Here is a 14865-nt window from a genome sequence, read left to right as displayed (position 1 = left end):
AATGGTGCAGGATTTATTCTCTGATGACAATCTTGCTTTAATTCTGCAAGAATTCAGCAGAGTGACAGTCCATTAAAAAAGAGACATTTGAAGACTACGATGGTTCAGTGTTGAACACAGAAAGAGTGGTCAGATATTTATTGAAGCTGTGTGAATGAGAGGATTACTCATGGCCTTCGGTGTATGTTGAACTCACTCCATAAGTCCAGGGAATATCTAACAGGGTCAGGCAACATCCTAAGAGAAGGAGGCAAGAGCTTTAAGCTGGGACCCAATGGCTTTGCAGCCAAACAGGATGATTTCAGCTGAAGGGTAATGGGGAAAAAGGTGGGAGAATAGCATTGAAAACCGAAGATCAGCCATGATTGAATAGCAGAGCTGATTCAATGGGTTGAATGGTGTAATTCTGTTCCTGTACCTTGTGTTCTTATGGTCTGTCATTTGGGGAATGTAAGCAAGTGCAGAGCCTAAAAGCTCATGGGAATAGAAGGGACAAGGGAGGATCAAGAAGAAAGATGTATAAGGAAGGGTAACTAAATGAGTAGATGGATAATGAGAGACAGGTAAGATTGGAACAGGAGTAGGGCATATGTCTTCTTCAAGGATCAACTTCATTCACCATATCCACACTCACATGTGTTAGGAAATTGTTTGTTAATGTGACATGCAACAAAAAATGACAACATTCAGCAATTATACAGAATAAAGAATTATATAAAAATAAAGACCATAAGATATAGGAACAAAAGTAGGCCATTTGGCCCATCAAGTCTACTCTGCCATTCAATCATGGGCTGATCCTCTTCATCTAGTCATCCCCACTCCTCTGCCTTCTCCCCATACCCTTTGATGCCCTGGCTAATCAAGAACCTATCTATCTCTGCCTTAAATACACCCAATGACTTGGCCTCCACAGCTGCTCATGGCAACAAAATTCCACAGATTTACTACCCTCTGACTAAAGTTAGAAGTACAGATATGGAATAAAATGTGCATATATACATGAACACCAGCATGTATTTACAAAGGCATTATAAAACACTGTTTAAAGTGTTTATAGTGCAGTGACTGAGGTAATAGATGGAGGGAGGGGTTGGGTGGTGTGCTAACTGGAATGTTTAATCAGATTAACTGCCTGGGGGAAGGAATTTTAAAATGGCATGAAGATTTTGTTTTAATAGCCCTATAAAGGAACTTTTGGAAAAGTCAGTTTGATGGGTGGGTAATGTCCGCAATGATATTTTCTAACCGCTCCTTTGTCTGGGACACATACAAGTCCTGGTTAAACTGTTTAACATCTCATCACGGGTTCTCTGGTAATGTAAAAGTCTATCTGTCTCAGCTTTTGAATGTGAGATACTTGGACTAGTATAAAGGTAGGAAAGGTTTAGAGGGATTCTGACCAAACATGGGCAAATGGAAATAGGTTTGACGGGAATCTTGGTCAACATGGATAAATTGGGTTGAAGGGCCCGTTTCTGTGTTGTATGATTCTACAGCTTTATAATTTGAAGACAAATTCATTGCTGTCTGTGTGGAGAATTGCAAGTTTTCACAATCCACTGGGAAAACAAATTCCTTCTGATCACCCTTCATTCTGAGTCTTGCCCCATTGTTATATATATCATAAGACAAAGGAGCAGAAGTTGGCCATTCGACCCATCGAGTCTGCTCTGCCATTTTACCATTCTCCCATTTAGTCCCATTCCACCGCCTTCTCACCATGACCTTGTTATGTTGTTCCCAATTCTCCCATCAGGAAAACCACTCTGCCCATATCTGTGCTGTCAAATCCCTCAAGAGTCTTTAAGATCACTGTTTTTCTTTTCAAACTCGGACCATGGAAACAAAAGGTGGACAACAAGGAGGTAGAATTGGCAGCAAAATAACCTTCCCAGCGTCTGCTGTCGGGGTAAGTGGGAGCAGTGTGCCACACTGCAAACCCCTTGCGCATCCCGTTATTTACAAAGGGTGGGTTTATCACCGAGGACACTGATCATTTTAGCGGATGAAATCTACACTGCCAATTCTTATTTCTGCTGAATTCCCTCATATTGTTCAGTTTCCAGAGGTGTAACCTCTTTCTGTTTCCTATGATCTTACAATCCCTCCAATAAAGTATCTGTTCTTTGTACTGAAACACTAGTCCATTTTATCACCCAGGAATCTCATTTCAAATTCTATTTAGTGTGAAATTGACATTAAATACCCATTAATTGCTGTAGAAACTTGCAGAATGGCTTTATAAATTGCTTTATAGTGCCAGATACCATCTAATTCAGGACTCAGTATTGAATTGAGCAGCACTGACTTGACTGTGTGGAATGACTGCTAATGCATCTCCATAGCCGAGCCAGTGAATGTACAACAACCCGGAAGACAGGAGACAGCTCACAATGAAATTTGCAGCAAGCAGGTGGAGGAGCTCAGAAGGTCAGGCAGCATCTGTGGAGGGAAGTTGAAGTTTCGGGTTGAGCCCACCCCAGATGTAGGGGTATGACCCAAGACGTAGGCTGTCCGTTACCCTCCGCTACTGCAGCCTGACCCACTGAGTGTATACAACTCCTGTGGTGCCGTAGGTCCATTTGTTGTGAATAGGCTCAGCACTCGGATACTATTTCTGACTCTCTTTGATCAGCCGTGTCTCTGTTCAATTCTCAAAGCTACAGCAGTTAAAGCCTCCTTTGTGGAAGAGCCAGCGAATTGTACCTCGACCTGTTACCATCTGTGGGTCTCAGCTGAATATTTCAGAGCTCCTGTGCTTGATGTGCCTTTTAATTCTGAGCAAATTCTCATACTGGGACCTGTCCTGAGGATAAGAATCAAGGTCTTGTTTATTGGCGTGCTTACACAGGTGCAGTGAAAACTCACTCCCAGCAGCAGTACAAGCATGCAGCATCAGGTATACAACATTCACAAAGATTTCACAAAAAAATCATACAAGAAAGAGCATAATTAGGACAAAAATGCGCACTGTCAGGCAAAGTGGTGTGCAGGTTAGTTCAAGAGCCGAATGGATGAAGGGAAGTACTCGTTCTTGAACCTGTGGTATGGAAATTCAGTCTTTGGTAGCCGTGAGAAGGTAGAGTGGCCTGGTTGGTGGGAATCTTTGATGATGGAGCCAGCCATCTGGAGGAAGAGAGAGCCTCCCGAGGCTGCAGGAAAAATGGGGTACAGAAGGTAGTGGACTGATCACAGTGCAGGTGTTCAACGATATGTGTGTGGAACAATGAATGGAAACAGATTATTTGATGTAACACAAAACACTGGAAGATCTCAGTGGGGCAGGAAGCATCTGCGGGGAAGAAAGGAATTGTCTCTGTTTCAGGCCGGTCCTCTGGCAGGGTTTCAGTTCGAAACGTCGAATATTCCTTTCTCCACACAGATGCAGCATGACCGCTGAACTCCTCCAGTAGACGGTTTGTTGCTTCAGATTCCAGCATCTGCAATCTCCTGTGTTTTGTCGAGCTTTCGTCATGTGCACCAGTATGTAGAGGTACAGGTACAATGAAAAACTTGCCTACAGAAGACAGCGTGTGCATGTAGATTCGGACAATACACACAGAATATAAATTATACACAATCTGCAATACTGTGCAAAAGTCACAAGCACATGCAAAAATAAATCTGTAAAGTGAAGATGCTTTCAAAACAATGAAATGAAAAGTTTCTAAATATCAAAAAGGTTACTATAAAGAGTAGTAAACAGTAAAAAAAACACTAAATCAAATCAATATTTGGCTTAACCGCCCTCTGCCTTTAAAACTGCATCAATTCTCTTAGGTACTCTGTCAAGCAGTTTTATTTTTTAAAAAATCAGGTGGTAGGTTGTTCCAAGCATCTTGGAGAACTTGCCACAGTTCTTCTTCAGACCCTGGCTGTCTCACTTTCTACTGTATCTCCAGGTAATCCCAGGGCATTAAAGGATATGATGAGAAGGCAGGTGTACGGGGTTGAGTGGGATCTGGGATCAGCCATGATGAAATGACGGAGAACACTCTATGGGCTGAATGGCCTAATTCTGCTCTTATGTCTTATGGACTGCCTCGATCAGGGCTCCGTGGAGGCCGTACCGTCTAAAATCATATAAAAAATCTGGGGCAGCTAAGACTCCTGCACAGTACTGTATGACTTCAACGTCCACATAAAATTTCAAGCTTCTTCCTAATCTCCATTTTGGGAATAGCCATTCAAATGGGATAGGATTCCAATCCATTGTTGGGACCTAGAGGTAGATGCCCAAGACAATCAGTCTTCGCATGGATCTCAGTGGTAGAGCAGGTTGGCCACGCACTGTCATCTACCTCTCATCCTTTTCTGAACCTCGTTGTAGACATCAGCCACAGCTCCCACTGACACAAATGCATTTTTGCCGAGCCCAAAACTAGATGGTTATTAGGGCTGGGCTATGTATTGTTCAAACAGTGTGAATAGCAACCTCCTTTCCCTCCCGAGACGCAGCTGTATAATAAGTCTTGCTGGAAGTCTGGCTCAAAATTCCATTGGGATATCCAGAGACCATATTCTGGCCCGTGTATTTTGATTTAATCAGGGGTCACAACGCTAGTCGCTTAACCAGCTGTGCAACCCAGAACAAATGCAGCTCACGTCTCTGTCCTGTAAAATGTACCTAATGGATTGAAGCAGGTTTTCATTGAAGGAGGGAGAGGTAAACAGTTATTGAGCTATTGATGGGGAATGGTGAGGGGTGGGGAACATCCAGAAGGCTGGGTTTAGAGCAATGGCACTTTCAGGATCAGAGTAATGGGATGGGGGTGGTAGAGATACCAAATACTGATTGGGATGTGGTTTATATTTGATTTATACCAAATGCTGGGACTCTGGATTTTTACAAGGAACTTGAGATGTGACACAATGACAACACAAGATATAGGAGCAGAATTAAGCCAGTTGGGCCATTAAGTCTGCTCTGCCATTCAATCATGGCTGAATTCTCACACCTTCTCCACATTTAAGCTGAATGAAGTCATTCTGTTTGGGTGCATTTGACCTGGACAAGCAGCTCTTGCCTTCCTCTCATTGGTGTTGCCTAATACTGCTGAGCATTCCCTGGTACTGTGCGGTGTGTTCTACATATACTGAAGACCATGAGCACTCTCACAGCTTGGGTAAATTTCTGACCACCATTTGCCAAATGTGTTTATCCAGCACAGAATGATAGTGATGGTTTAAGGAGACTCAGAGCATTAATCATTGGTGAGATTGGTGTAATCTCACCAATCGCACTGGCATAGTCATAGAAAAGTACAGCACAGAAACAGGGCTTTTGGCCCATCTAGTTACAGGCCTTTTGGCCTATCTAGTACAGGCCTTTTGGCCTATCTAGTACAGGCCGAAGAAGATTCCTTCGTGGCAAACAAGTCTTAAGCCTCTGGCGTAAGAAGTTGGGAATTTCCACAAACAATTTCTGACTGTTACGTAGCTGTTCCTTTCTGGGCCTGGTGGCATATTGGGCAGCAACCTTGCCGTTTCTTTAGCATTTTGTCTGTTTTTTATGTGGCTGAGCTACTAGCTCGACACTCAACCCAGCACGGATGGGAAGTGTGCAAGGAGCCGGCTGGGTTTGAACCCGGGACCATTTGCCTCATAATCTGGTTCGGATGCCACTACACCACCGGCCAGCTTTTCTGAGAGTTGGAAACCACACAACAGTGACTGACTGTATGATTTGTAAACATCTGCTTTATTGAAGCATCCTGTAAGTGCACCAACAGTGTAGTGATTCTGTGTTTGCTGGAGGTGTTGAATATTGCAGTATTATTAACAAGCTGCTGAAAATTATAGCACATTTTCCAGCACAAAAGAAAGTAGTCCGTCCATTTCAGGTGTTAACGCACCAAGTTAACCTTCTCCCACCTTGTTTCATTTCACCCTTTGATGTGCTGTCGTTTCCTCCCCAATGTATGTCACTAGCTTCACTTTAAACGTGCTGGCAGGTTCCAAATTCCTGTCGGCCTCTTAGATACAGAAACTTCTTGCAATTTTCTTATACGGTTCACGAGTACCCATCCCAAGATATCACCCGCAGTTCTGAGCTTGCTCTTGTGAATGCATTTTCTCCACTTCTGCGGTGCCAAAGTTCTTGGCAATTTTAAAGGTTCCTCTCAACATTTTCCTTTCTCTATAAACAGCTGTTCAGTCCCGCACCCCCCACCAGTTACAGCCCTCTTGGTCGTCTTGTTATTTTCATTATATTTTGCACTTTTGTAATGTGGAGAGCAGGAATATGCTGGAACATCTTTCAGCCCACAGTTTTGTGCCAAGCAAAGTGTCTGTATATTAACATCTGCCTTTGAATTCCAGAAGTGAACTCTAGCTCTTTCTTGATACTAATTATTGCCTTGTTAACCTGTGTTACCCCTTTTTCTGATTCCTGAATCCACGCTCTGAGATTCTTTATGCTCTGTTGGCTTTGTTACTCAATAAAGGGCAGGTGGACCCTGTTCCCCACAGATTCTCCACTAAACTTGTTGCAGTGCTGGTTGGGCCACACTTGGAGTATTTATTATTTTAATTTTTATTGAGAGATAGAGTGCAGTACAGGCCCTTCCAGCCCAACAAGCTGCACCACCCAGTGGCCCTCGATTTAACAGGACAATTGACAGTGACCAATTAAGCTACCAATCAGTACGTCTTTTGGAAACGGGAGCACCTACAGGAAACCTACACTCGCATGGGAGGGACATACTAACTTCTCACAAACTGCGTTGGGATTCTGAACTCCACGCCCTGAGCTGTAACAACCTTGCCCCAACCCCAATGCTACCGCACAGTTCTGGTCGTCACACTGTCGGAAAGGGGTGGTTAGGCTAGACAGGACGCAGGAAAGATTTACAGGAATGTTGTCCGGATGCAAAGAGGAATTGGGTAGGTTGGGACTGCCCTCTCAGAGTGAAGGAGGCTTGAGGAGTGAGCCTATAAAGCAGGGGTTCCCAACCAGGGGTCCGTGGCATAAGAGGGAACCCCTGCTACAGAGGTTTATAAAATGACTAGAGGCAGAGATAGGGTAGATGGTCAGTCTTTCTTCCCAGAGTAGGGGATTCTAAAACTAGAGGTTTAAGGGGGGATTCGAGGGGCAGGTTTTCACACAGGGTGTGTGGAATGAGCTGCTAAGGGAAGTGATTTAAAAAAACATTTGGACATGTACCTGCATAGGAAAGGTTTAGAGATATACAGAACAACGTAGGCAAATGCAAATAGCATATTAAGCCATCTTGGTCGGCATGGTTGAGAAGGGCCGAAGGGCCTATTTCAGTGCTGTGTAACTCAATTATCTGCCACCTCACATCTTTACCTATTGAAATCTGTTTGCTCATTCTGCAGTCTTGTTCCTGCCTTAATTTTTGCTTCCTCAATGTTAGCATTATACTTTGACCCAAAAGCTTTGGTTTTAAATCATGGGTGTGAAGGCTGAATTGTCCAACATTGATCCCTTCCCACATGTGTCCATCTGGGCACACAGCTCTGATACACAAGAGATTCTGCAGATGATGGAAATCTTGAGCAAGACTCTCTCTGCTTGAAATGCCAACAGTCTATTTCCCTCCATGAATGCTGCCAGATTTGCTGAATCTCTCCAGCACTTTGTTTTGCAATGCAGACCATTCTCTGCACTGACAGCAAAACGACTTCCTTATCAAAAGGTCCAACCCTGTGAGAATACAAATCAGAAGCAGCCACTGGGCCAGCAACAGATGGATTCTTAACAAACCAGAGGCGAAGGATTATTATGTGCAGCGTTGATCTTGGGGTCCAAGTCCACAGCGCCCTAAAACTGGGCACAGAAGTCGATATGGTGGTAAAGAAGGCATGTAGTATGCTTGCCTTTCGTTAATTGACGCACTGAGTATTACATTGAATTCTGGTTATTTCATAAGAGGAAATGTGTGAAAGCTTTGGAGAGGGCGCAGGAGGGGTTTACTGAGTTTATTGCCTGATTTAGAGGGCACATCCATAGGGAGACGTTGAATAAAGAGTTTGTTTTCCCAGCAGTGGCTGAGGTGAGATCTGATAGAAGTTTACAAGGTTATGCAAGTTATAAATAGAGTAGGAGACCTGTACTTCTTTCCCAGTGTCAGAATGTCCAGTGCAAGAGAGCATGCATTAAAGTTGAGAGGAGATGGACAGGACAAGTTTTCCTTTGCACAGAGCATGATAGATGCCACTGCCAGGGGGGGTGGTAGAGGAGGCAGGTATAGCACATGAGTATGCAGAAAATGAAGGAGTATGGAGCATGTGCAGGCAGAAGGGATTAATTAGTTGGGCACAACACTATGGGCTGTTGTACAGAGAAGGGCCATCTGTGCTGAGTTCTGACGGGGCAGTAGGAATTAGCAGGGGCTGGCCACTCAACTCTAAATACCTGCTCTGGCAATCGATGAGATTCTGGCTCCAAATGTAACTGTAAACCAACTCCACTCTCAAACCAGGCCAACCCAACCCTTTGCCCTTCCCCTTTCCCCTTTTTTCCCCTTTGCCTCCATTGCCCTTTGAGGAAGAGGGTTCCAAACGTTTCAGACTTCACTGAGAGAAGCAGATTTTTGTCTTTCTTCGTGAGGCAACCTGCCCTCTCCACCATAAACATTCTCCAAGCTGTTTGCAGCCCTTCACTGACCTCCTTTAACAACGGAGAAAGTACTCACCAGTGCCCTTTGGAACTGAGGCACAACCTTATGCAATAAACTATAATATTCCGCTAGCTATCCTAATTACATGCTGTCCTTGCCTCCTGGCCTTTTGCAGATCATCTTTCCATATCTCTACACCACTTCCAGCCTGACATCCCTGTGGGAACTCCGTGTTCCTCCAGTTCAGCCTGTTGCACAACCACCGACATCCGTTGCTTGAATCGGAGGAGTCCTTACGTTCTGGTATCCACCCCAGAAACCTTCCTGTGACTCTCCTGTAGGAAGCCTAGGCCTCCCATCCTTGCTTTTCCTTTGGCCTGGTGCCAGATTTTGTTTGGCCACACTCCCTCAGTTACTGCAAACAAACTCAGGCTGAGAGGTTATTCCTATGACATTGTGCGTTTGTATTAACATTCTTATCCTAGTAAAGCATCTGGAATACCTCATGGGAGCATTATCCAGCAAGTACTGACACCAAATCCATTCCAGTGGGCCACAAGCTGTCCCGCCGCACCAGTGAACCAGGTTTGAACCTGACCTCCGGTGCTGTCAAGGTCAAAGTAAAGTTATTATCAAATATGTGTACGTCACCATATACAGGTGTCCCCCGCTTTACACATGTTCACTTTACGCCACTTCGCTTTTACAAAAGACCTACATTAGTAACCTGTTTTCGCATTACAAAGAGGATTTTTGCTTCTACGAAAATTTTTCCCATATAAATTAATGGTTCTTCGCTTTACGCCATTTCGGTTCAAGAAAGGTTTCATAGGAATGCTCTACCTTTGTAAATGGCGGGTGGGGGGGGGGGGAGAACACCTGTAGTACTCTGAGATTCACTTGCCACAGGCATTTACGGGAAAATAAAGGAATTCAATGGAATTTATGCAAAACTACTTGAAAGCTGAGAAGCAACCAATGTGCAAAAGAAGACAAACTGCAAACACGAGTAATACTGAGAGCAGAGTTCCGGAGACCAAGTGAGTCTGCAGGTTGAGGAATCAGTTCAGGGTTAAGGTGAGTGAAGTTATCCACGCTGGCTCAGGAGATTGATGGTTGTAGGGCGGGGGTCGGCAACCTGCGGCTCCCGAGCCATTTGTGGCTCTTTCACCTCTGTGCTGCGGCTCCCTGTGGCTTTGGGAAATAATTGGTCAGTATTTAATTAAAATGTATTTTATGTTAGTTTGTTAGCTTTTGAAATGTAATTCTAAATTTGAAGATTATGGTGATCTTGTACAATCTAAGTGTGGCGACACATTTCCTCACAATTAGCCAGCATTCCGGCTAAGGGAGATAGCCTACGGGGGTTTGTGAGTACGCGTCTTTTGCAGCATCTGCGTCCATGGGGGCTGGGTTGAGGGAGGCTTAAAAGCAAGGCTGTTTAGTTCGAATAAAGTTACCTTTGACTGCAGTCTTTATTTTAGCGCTGCGTGTAGCGCTACATCGCTACAACGTGTTTTTTATCGCTATTAATATACATCACCACTGCCAATGCCTGACACCCGCCAGTGCGCGCTTTCTTTTAATTCTTCGATCCAAGGTAGGCTACCTATGTAGTAACCTTCAACCCAACGTCTTTTTTTCGGAGTTCAAAATGTTTTTGTTGCATGCAGAAATGTAATTTCGTTTTCTCTGCAGGAGTTCATCAATTTCAAAAATGCAACACATTATAGTTTGTTTATACATAGCATAAAGGCAAAAAAAACCCGTTGTATGCAGTGTTATTTCATTTTGTGGCTCCCAGTGTTTTCTTTTCTGTGGGAAATGGGTCCATATTGGCTCTTTTAGTGGTAAACGTTGCCGACCCCTGTTGTAGGGTAACAGCTGTTCTGGAACCTGTTGATGTGGCACCTAAGGCTCCTGTACCCTCTGCCCGATGGGAGAAGCAAGAAGAGAATGGCCTGGGTGACGGGGGTCCTCGAAGGTAGTTGCCGCTTTTCTTGTGGCAGTGCTTCACGTCAATGTGCTCGGTGGTGGGGAGCGCCTTGCCTGAGGTGGACTGGGCCTGTATCCACCTCTTTCCATTCCTGGGCATTGGAGTTTCCATACCAGGCTGTGTGGGGTTTGCACGCTTTCCCTGTGATTGCATGGATTTTCTCCGAGTACCTCCCACATTCCAAGAGCGTCTTTGAGTTAGGAGGTTTGTTGGCCACAGTAAATTAGCCCTAGCATAAGGGTGATTTGAGAATGGGGGGTGGAGGGGGGAGACTTAGTAAGCAGGTGAGGGATTCCCTCTGCCATTCTCAGGGAAGATGAGTTTGAATGGAAATCAGAAGAAATGCAGAAGCTGGAAATCAGAGGTGAAAAAACACTGGGCATGCTCAGGGGCTCTGGCATCGTCCGTGGGGCAAAACGGAACCTCAGACCTGGAACGTTAACTCCTTTTCTCTGTGCATGGTGCCTGCCTGACTCGCTGAGTAGCCCCGGTGTGAGAATGGAACGGAATTGCTCTGAGCAGCGTGGACTGAGTTGGCAGAAAGGTCTCACTCTACACTTTGAGGAAATTGCAGTAAAATACTGGGACAGCAGCCCAGAATCTGGACAGACTGTTTAGCCCTGAGGAGCATTTTAAAGAAGGAGAGGGAAGCGGTAAGACAGGAGTTTACCAGAAGGAATTTCAGAGTTCGGGCTTGGGCTGAAGGTGCAGAGGTCAACAGCAGAAAAGTGATTATTTGGGATTCAAGAGAGAGGCCACAAGTGATAACTTGGGAGGTTACTTGGCAGGCAAAGGCCTTAGAGGTGGCGAGGGGTCAAGCCGTTGAGAAATTTGAAAGCAGGGGTAAGGATCTTTAAATCAAATGCTTTGAAAACCAGGAGCCAGGGTAGCTCACTGGTGGAGCTGCAGATGAGTGAGCAGTGTCGAAGGAGATCTGTGCTGAGATGTTTTTATAACCAGGGAAACGTTGGCATGGCAGGGGTGAAGGCTGCTGTTGTGCTCTTCCAAGGAGCAAGTTAAACAAGAGCTTGCAACTTCATTCCCTGCTGTAAAATGCCTCCTGCATGTTGCATTTCATGGTAGTGCAGTGGTCAGCTTTATAGTACAGTTCCCGCTGCTGTCTGGAAGGAGTTTGTACATTCTCTCTGTGACCACGTGGTTTCCTTTGGGTGCTCCTGGTTTCCTCCCGCAGTCCAAAGACGTGCTAGTCGGTAGGTTAATTGGTCATTGTAAATTGTACCATGATTGGGCTAGGGTTAAATCGGGAGATTGCTGGGCGGAGTGACTGGAAGGGCCTATCCTGCACTGTATCGCAATAAATTAAAAATAAATACATGGTAACATATCCAAAGCTGCAGAAACTGAAAAATTGCAATGCACAAACTACAGCTGCACCTGACCTGCCTAGTCTTTTACCACCATCTAGTGGTGGTTTGTGATGTTTGCAAAATGTAGCAAGATAATTGGAAGGAAATTGGAAGCACCTTAACTTATGCACACGAAATGCTGGAGGAGCACCTACGGAGGAACTAAACAGTGGATGTTTTGGGCTACGTCCTTTCTCCCTTCATCAGGACTCAGCCCGAAACGTTGACGGTTTATTCTGACTTGATGTACTTCTCTGGCATTTTGTGTATTATGCTCAAGATTTCATCATCTCCATATATCCCTTGTGTCTCTGTCACTTGGAAAGGCGAATGGCACTTCAGACAGCTGGGGAAAGATCTGTCAGGTTTCGATCCAGAGTGAGGTTCTGTTTTTCCCCACAGATGATGCCGGAGCTCCTGAGGGTGCTGAGTGTTTCTCTTTTCACTGCGGGTGTCCAGCATTTGCATTTCTTCAGATTTCCGTTCAAACTCATCTTTCCCGAGAATGTCAGAGGGAATCCCTCCCATGCTTACTAACACTCTTCTGATTCTCAGACCACCCACTTCCAAAAGGGGCCCAGACTAAAACCCTGGACAACTTTGACATTTGCCTTCAGTTCAGTAGGGCTGGTGACAACCAGGGAAAGTGCTCCTTGTTTTCCACTTTAAATCAAATCAGTCCAGAGTTGTTTCAGCTCATTAACAGGATGGATTGACATTAGTGGTGTTTACAAGCCAGAGGGCTGTGGGGCTGCTGGTGAAAGGTTAGTATTCTGGGGTACTCAGTGGGTCTCACTCATTGAGAGTTCCAGCGGATGGTGGTGGGACATAGACCAAAATAGGGAATGCTGTGAAATCTCTGTTTGTGGGGGCAAAACAACAGTCTGCCTAAGAGAGTTCGCCAAGAGTAATGGTGTTACCCAACGTGGAAATGGGCTGTTTTGGTTTGATCACGAGTTGGTGTTTGCTGGATTGACTTTAATTGACAGCAGAGACTCCCTAGTTTAATTGGTTAGGCTTACAAACATTTCCCCAGTAACCTGCGTGAACTCAGAATATCCAGGGTGCTATACAACTTCGGGTCAGCTCTTCTGAAGTGTACCTACTACTGAATTACAGTGAATGCAACCAGATCTCACTCACTGCGAAGTTATGTCCCGACAATCTGTTTTACTGATGTTTCAGGGACAAATATTGGACTGGAAGTCTAGGAAACTCCTGTGTTCTTCGCCATAGGATAGTTTACAACTAAGCAAGGGAACATGATCGTAACTGTTTATTTTCTCAAGTGAGTGTCCAACTGTTCTACTTTCCTGCCCAGGGTAATACACTGACACAGGCTTCGTGCTGGTGCACAGCTGACCTCTGCTTTGTGTGAAGCAAGTAGAGTCGAGCAGGGGAGTAAGCACACAGCCTTGTGGAGCACCTGTGCTGATGGTGGTTATGGTGGAGATGTTGCCAATCTGAAATGGCAAGTGAGGAAATTGAGGGTCCATTTGCACAAGGAGGTATTGAGATCGAGGTCTTGGAGCTTAGTGATTAGTTCTGTTTCTTTTTACAATATTTAAAAAAAACAAGATTTACAGAGTGCAACACATAGGGACATCTCAACATAACCTGTGTACATTCATATATTGTAATAAAATTGATCAAAATGTTATAGCATAACACATAAAGGTATGCCACTCTGTAATCAAAAATTTAAAGATAGGTCATACATCATAAAAAAAAATTTTATATATAAAAAAAAGTCAACCCCCTACCAACTACCAAAGAAAAAAGCTGGTGGATGATAATGGATAAATTAGAAAAGAAAAGATATTTGCTTAAGAAGAGAAGATAAAAATATACATAAAAGTCTGTGCACTGGTAAACTTTATAAATTGGAAAAGTAATTTAGGAAAGGTCCCCAGATATCATAAAAAGATTGTTTCGAATTTAAGACTGAGCAGCGGATCTTTTCTAAATTTAAATAAGACATAATATCACATAGCCATTGAAGATGTGTAGGAGGGGTAGACTCCTTCCATTTAAACAAGATTGCTCTCCTTGCTAAAAGAGAGGTAAAAACTAAAACCTGTAGGTTAGAAGTATTTAAATTTATATGTTCATCTGCAATAATAAGTGATTAGTTCTGATGGGATGATAGTGCTGAATGCTGAGCTGAAGTCAATGGAGAGCATCCTTACCTATGCATCTTCATTGTCCAGAGCTGAGTGAAAAGCCATTGAAATGGCATCTGCTGTTGACCTGGAATTGTCACAGTGAACTGAAACAACCATTGCCTATTGGTCAGCTACAACCAATCACAGGCTGACCTTCACTAATTGATTGTTGTTCCGATCAAAATCTTGCGTGTTCTTTGGGTAAACTGTTTAAATAGTTGTGCTTTGGGTTGTACAGTTGAGTTTTGAGCTTTGTAGTTGTGTAGCTTTATTGAATAAAGGAGTATTCTGTGTTCCAGTTTTGTCCTATCTCCTGGCTTCAGGCCTCATCATTAGTTCTAGACGAGGGAAGACTACAAATTGGTGACCAAGTACTGTATTACACCGACATGGCAATCTTCAGTAGAAGGCTTGTCTGCCATCCTACAACAGCAACAAGCTCAATTTGAGGTGGACCAGCTGAAGTTAATCAAAACGTTGACTGGCAAATTATCAGTGAGTCCAATGATGGTGTCAAACACTGAACAAAACTCACATGAGTCAGTTGTTACATCCCTTACAGATTTCCCGTTCAGTGCCGCTTTGGAAGTTGCGTTGGATTCATGGTTTAAGTGCTGCAAAGTTATATTCTGGTTTGAGTTCGCCAGTAAAGATGACTTGTGGAAGACATGCACTTTGATCCAAAAATTGAGTACTACTGAATAGGAGTGTTACTTCAACTTCATCCTGCCGAAGATCCCCCATGAGCT

The 14865-nt window shown here is 44.2% G+C and overlaps 1 protein-coding gene across 1 annotated transcript in view; it reads left to right on the top strand.

The window, feature by feature from the left end:
* Window positions 1–14865, top strand: part of slc24a3 (solute carrier family 24 member 3) — a 324655-nt gene that overhangs the window by 267189 nt on the left and 42601 nt on the right. The gene's annotated exons all lie outside the window — the stretch shown is intronic.

Source organism: Hypanus sabinus, chromosome 12 (genome assembly GCF_030144855.1).
Source record: "Hypanus sabinus isolate sHypSab1 chromosome 12, sHypSab1.hap1, whole genome shotgun sequence".
In the NCBI taxonomy this organism is placed as follows: Eukaryota; Metazoa; Chordata; class Chondrichthyes; order Myliobatiformes; family Dasyatidae; genus Hypanus; species Hypanus sabinus.
The sequence above is the reverse complement of the archived record's forward strand: the minus strand, read 5'-3'. Positions and strand labels throughout refer to the sequence as shown.